Genomic DNA, 6,770 nt, shown 5'->3' on the forward strand with positions numbered 1-6,770 from the left:
AATAGCTAAGAGATCAAGGCTGTATATGAGGTGACACTTAGGTGGAGTGAAGGGATATGGATTGTGGTAAAGCTGAAGGTGCAGGAAGGGACTATGCCCTCAGAACTTTGTTTTTTTGGGGGATCCTCCTGATCTCTGTCCCCTAAGTAGTGAGTAGCTAAACTCTGACTAACTTTCCTTGGGACTTTTCTTTTTTTCTTTTTGGTGGCACTGGGGTTTGAGTTCAGGGCCTCACGCTTACTAGGCAGGCACTGTACCACTTGAGCCACTCCACCAGCCCTGCCCTCAGAACTTTTGTTGCTATTGTAGGAGAAATAGGTGTACTAATTCTAAAGGTGTGCAACAAGTTTGATACCATCAGATTTGCATGCTGGAACAATCACTGAAACGGGTAGGGAGGACAGATTGGAACAGAACAGATTTGATCAGGAGAACTGAGAGATCCCTACAGAGATCCAGTTGAGGGATAAAAGTAAGATGGATGACCACAGCAGCAGCAAATGGATAAAGCAATGGGGAGGCATTTGAGAGAGATTTGGGGGAATGGCAGCAGAAAGGAGGATGAAAAGTCAAAGACTATCTGTTAGCTTTACATCGCTATGACCTGAGAAAAGTGGAGGAAGGCTTTATTTTGCTTGTGATTATCAGAGGGTTCAGTCCTTGATCACTTGACTCCATGTTCCAGACACTGTAGTGAGGTGTAACATCATGGCTGTTCACCTCATGGTGGTCAGGAAGCTGAGCGAGAGGAAGGAACCTGGAACTAGGTATAAAACCTTCAAAGACACACTCCCAATGATCTACTTCCTCAGTTAGGCCCCACCTCCTAAACTTTCCACCACCTCCCAAAACGGTGCCATCAGCTGGGGACCAAGAGTTCAACACACAACCCTTTTTGGGGGGACACTTCATACCCAAACCACAACAGACTATGATCAAAGATATCACCAAAGGGCAAGGATGAGGAAGAGGAGCCAGAGAAGGCAACAGAGATAGTTAAAAACTTAGGGAGCAACCAGGCACCAATGGCTCATGCCTGGAATCCTAGACACTTGTGAGGCTGAGATGGGGAGGATTGTGGCTCAAGGCCAACCTGGGCAAACAGTTTGAGAAACCCCATCTCCAAAAATAACCAGAGAAAACTGGACTGCAGGTGTGGCTCTAGCAGTAGAGTAGCTGCCTGGCAAGTGCAAAGCCCTGAGTTCAAACCCCAATATCACCAGAAAAATAGTAATAAAGTTAGGGTGCAGGTTAATTGATAATCAGGCATTCATTGAGCAGCTACCATGACCCAAACACTCTGCTAAGTTCTGGAGGAACAATGATAAGCAAGACATAGTCCTTGACTTGAGGCATTTTGCAGAGACAGACAGATTCCTCTACATGTTCCAGAGTTTCCAGGCACAAACATCAGCGTAATGAAATGTTGATATTGTGTTACACATCTGTACAGCATCGAGTGAGGCTGAAAAGAGAAAGGGTCTGGCTACCTTAAGATGAGGGAGGGTGTGTGTCAAAAACAGCTTCATAGAGGAGACAATGTTTGAGCTGAGGTTTTGAAAGATAAGTCACATTTCCCAGGCAGATGGAGCAAAGAAACATACTCCAGGCAGAGAGAGCATGAGCAAAGGCACACTTTTCCATGTTGGCCATGGTTAGGGAGATTCAAGTATTTCACTACAGCTGGTGCTATGGGAAATGAGCGTAGGGTGGGGCTGGGGACCAGAAGAGGAGAGGAAGGATGAAACCAGATAAATGGTGGACCATAAACAACTTTCTGTTATAGGGAACAGAGAGACTACTGAGAGGGGTACTATGGTCACATTTGGGTTTAAAAACAGGGTAAGATTGGGCTGGCCGAGTGACTTAAGTGGTAGAGCACCTGCCTAGCAAGCATGAGGCCCTGAGTTCAAAGCCCAGTACCACTAAAACAAAACAAAGGAACAGTGTAAAGGGACTAGTGAGGTACCAGACCATGCGGGAGGACTCAGATCCTTTAGATCTCCAGGTGAGAAACAAGGTTTGAACAGAGGCTATGGCCATGGGGGAAAAAGAGGTAGCCAGATGGGCTATGAATCTAGTCAGTTATTAGGTATGAGAGGAAGGGAAGAAAGTTTTCTGCATTATATCCATTGACTAATATTAAGGATATAGAAGAAGGGGTGCAGGGTTGAGCATAAATTATTAGTTTTTTGAGTTGGGGTGCCTGTGGAACACTTAGGTAGTGAGAGGTTGGGAGGGTAGTTGAGTGCTCAGATCTCTATTTGGATGGTAGACAGTACTAGTTTTGGGGCCAGGATGTAGCTCAATGATACCATGCTTGCCTAGCATATGTAAGGTTCTGGGGTTCATTCTGAGCACTCCAAAACAACAACAAAAACAATACAGTTTCTCACTGATAACCACTTCTTTCCCAGGTGATTGGGTACTAATGCCATGTGACAAGTTCTGGCCAATGGACTGAGAATGAAAGTGATGTATGTCCCTTTCAGTTGAAGGATTTAATTGCTGATGCAAGAGCCTCTGACTCCTCCCTCCACAAGGCGACTGTGGAGATTTGGAGATGAGAATGTGAGGTTGACACAGCGCTACAGTTGGATCACCAAGTCATCATAGGGAGGACAGTCACCTAGACCTGCAGAAGACTCTCTATGAGCAAAAACAAACTTCCAGGTTAAGTTAGAGATTTGGGGATAGTTTCTTGGCTCACTCAACCTACCCTGTCCTTCCTCATTCTGTTTGAGATACAGATGAAGTCATCAACACACACGTGATAGAAACTGTGGGCACGGATAAGACCACTCAGGTACATGGAGAATAAGAATTCGATTCCTAGAATTCTGAGGAACACCAATATTTAGGAGGGAAGGAGACAGTGGAGTTGGCCAAGGAAACAAGAAATAGTGACAGCAGAAATAGCATGACCAAATGCTATTGGAAGCCAGGGGAGAGAAGGAAGGAAGAAATGCTGTGGCTAGCAGTGCCAAATGCTGCAAAATGAGAGTTCAAGTAAGATGAGGACTGGAGAGGGCACACTGGATTTGGGAGTCAGGTATCACATCTCTTTTACTAAAGCATCTTGGGGTGTGGTTGTGGTAGGGACCTCAGGGTCTTTGCATAAGCTGTTCCTTCTGTTTGATGGTCACCTATCCTTCAGGTACCACTTCATATATAATTTGCTCCAGGCCATTCTTGAATTCCTGAACTAGATTGACTTCACTTATGTGCCCGTCACCCGTTTTAACATCAGGAACGCTTGTATTGCCTCCTGTCGTCATCACTGGACTATAAACTCTGTGAATGCCACTGTCTTACCCTAGTTCCTAGCAGTGCCCAACCCATGGTATGCAGTTTACTGTCAAATGAGCTTCCTGCTCTGCCAATGAAAACATCATTCTTTCAAGCTTCATCCTTACCTTTCTCCTTTCAGTGGAAGAAGTTTTTCCCTGTTGAATGTTAATTCCTCCATGTGTCATCTGGATATAGTTCTCCAACTTAGAGATTTTACTACATCTATCATTCTTCTCACTACCTTTTTTATTTTTTATGTGGGACCGGAATTTGAACTCAGGTGCTCTACCACTTGAACCACACCTCCAGACCATTTTTGCTCTGGTTATTTTGGAGATGGGATTTTGTGAACTGTTTCCCCGGGCTGGCCTCAAACAGCGATCCTCCCGATCTCAGCCTCCCAAATAGCTAGGATTACAGGCACAAGCCACCAGCGCTTTTTCATCCTCTTCTTCTTCATTCAAGCCTCTCTCATCTTCAGATTTCTCTGAACCAATCTTTGGCTCCTTCTAGTTACTGGGGTGAGAATTATACAAAAGTCAATTCGGTCCTTTCACTCCACTGTCTTCTATCTTCTGTCCCTATCATTTAAACAAAATTAACCTAAAACCAATAAGGACCTGTGAACTGTGAACTTAGATTAGCACTTTCAGTCCTTCTCTTAATCTCCCTAAGAAATTTACTGTTGACTCTTCCTACCTGAAGTTCTCCATTCTACTTTCTTCAATGACTGACCACTTCCTTTTTGCAGAACCCTTTTTCTCTACCATTCCTCAGTGATGCTATTTCCGTTTAGCATCATTCTCCGTTTAGCCTTATTCTCTTTTCTGAAACCTGGTTCCTCCCATATTCCAAGTCATACATCCTCCCTTCTTTACTCACTCAAGCAAGAAACCAGACTCAACTTGTTGCTTCCCCTTTTCTTTTTTCTCCCAGGCAGGTCCTAATGTTGCCTTTGGGTTATCAATTACCCACTTTCCTTTGGTACTGCCAAGGTCTGTGGTTAAGGTCCTCCCTATCATGTAGCTAGAATGATCAACAGCCTAACTAGCTGTTCCCCTCTTCAAACTGTCCTCTGCATTTGGTAGAGGTTTTTTTCTGAAATGAAAGCCACCATTTGGTGGCTGACCTCTGTCCTCAGAACAAAAATTCTAAGCGTGGCATTTAAGGATCCTAATATAACACCTGTTTTTATTCCACTCTTCTTTGAGTTTTAAAAATACCACATTCTCCTTCCACATCTTCTCTATAATAACAAACACTGCCTCATCTTCCTTGACTTGAATCCTGCAGACACGTTTTCCAAACATCACCTCAGACACCATTTCTTTTCTCATCTGTCACCTTTCTGCTTTCTCCATGTTTTCCTGGATGTTTTCATTGACTCTGTGGTCCAAAAATTTTAAGTATCATTCACTGATTAATTGAATAGTTTACTGATAAACTATTGTTTATTACATGTCAATTTGGTTAAGATGAACTAAATTTTTCTAGAATTCTCTCCCTGAATGTTCTGGTTAGCATAAACCACACAATTCTTGAGCATGATTTGCCTGGTGGACATTTTTGTTGCTCACACGTTATTGTGTTGCAGTTGGGCAACTTCCAAACCTTTCCCTGGATAATTCGTTTCTCTAACCTTTGGACCGTGTGTTTGTGATGAAGGGCAACCATCAAGATCACAGATAACAAAACTAATAGGTTTCAGTATGTGCTGTGATCTCTACTTGTTCATTACTGTCTCCCATTTTACATCCATCTTCCCTTAATTGCCTGCCTGGTGGACTTCAAGCTTTAGCATCAGAAAGTTATCAGCCTTACAGAGACTACATAAGAAGCTCACACAACAGTCAAATCCATTAAATATAAACCTGTATTCTAGTGGTTCTGCTTCTCTGAACCCGGATGTGACAGTTACATACAGGGGAAATGACAAGCTGGTAAGACTATCTAAAATGGTGTTTGCCATACTCTCAAAGCACCCTGCTATCATATATTCTGGTCTTCCTAGATTTTTTTCTTTGAGGTAGGGTCTTTTATCTCTGTATGACCAGGATAGTACATTGCTTAGCACAAACTAGGTGTTTTATAATTTTTGTTACATGAACAGTTTCGAACATCTCTTCTGACAAGTAACAAAGATATCAAAGTGATTTCTATTAGATTGATGCATTAGCCATTAATATTGACTCAAATGACTGCTACATAAATTAAATGATCCATTCTCCAACTATTTCCCATTAAATTGTTCACAAAAGTACAAGTACATCTTGTGTATGGGAGAATTAAATGTAGACAAACTTCTGACGTGAAGAATTTTCTGATTTATCTGGATTTTTTTCCCTTAAATTGTTATTGCAATAAAATGCATGTAAATTTTCATCTTAGCCATTTTTAGTTATAATTTAAATACACTCATAATGTACAACCATCACTACTACCCACCTCCATAATTCATCTTGTATAACTGAAATTTTATATCCATTTAAGCAATAACTCCCCATTCCCTGACAACCAACATTCTTTTTCTGTGATTGTGACTAGAAGAGTCTCACCCGAGTGGAATCACACAGTACTCATCTTTTTATGACTGGTGTATTTCATTTTGCATAACATCCTCAAGGTTCATCCATAATGTAATAAATGTTAAAACTTCCTTTTTATGGCAGAATAAAATTCCTTTATATGACTGTGCCACATTTTGCTTCTCCATTTACTTGTTAGGCTGTCACCATGTTTTAGCTATTGTAAATAATACAGCTATTTACATGGTATATAAGAATCTCTTCAAGATGCTTTTAAATCTTTTTTTTGGAGACCAAGTCTTGTTATGTTACCAGGCTGGCCTTGAATTGGGCTCAATTGATCCTTCTGCCTAAGTGGCCTGACAAGCTGTGTCCACAGATACACGCCACACCTGGCTTCCTTTATAATTGAGTACATACCCAGAAGTGAAGTTGTGAATCATACAGCAATTACATTTCTAATTTTTTGAGGAACTACTATGGTTTTTTATAGTAGCTGTACCATTTCCGACACTGCACAAAGGTTCTAATTTCTCCACATCCTCATCATCAAAAACTTGTTTTTTTGTTTCATTTTCAATAATAGGATAAACCTCACAGTGGGGGGAAGTACAATTCTTTCTTTTCTTTTCCTCCCTCCTTTGTTCCTTTCCTTCTTTAGTGTTGGGGGCCAAATCCAGAGCCTCAGCCATGCTAGGCAAGTTCTCTACCACTGAGTTACATCTCTAGTCCTCTTCTGTGTTCTTGATAGTTATATGTTAGATTATTATATGATTTTATGACAATGAGTCTATAGTATTTTCTACAGGTATACTACTAAAATTCTCCAGTTAATGACATGACTTGGTATGCATTTCCTTTAGTTATTTAAGAGTGGTACAAACAAGCCTTAAGCTTCTCATAATCTATTAATTAGCTGGAAATATCAGTGAATGGTCTCACAAACAAGATACT

Source organism: Castor canadensis, chromosome 12 (genome assembly GCF_047511655.1).
Source record: "Castor canadensis chromosome 12, mCasCan1.hap1v2, whole genome shotgun sequence".
NCBI classification, from domain to species: Eukaryota; Metazoa; Chordata; class Mammalia; order Rodentia; family Castoridae; genus Castor; species Castor canadensis.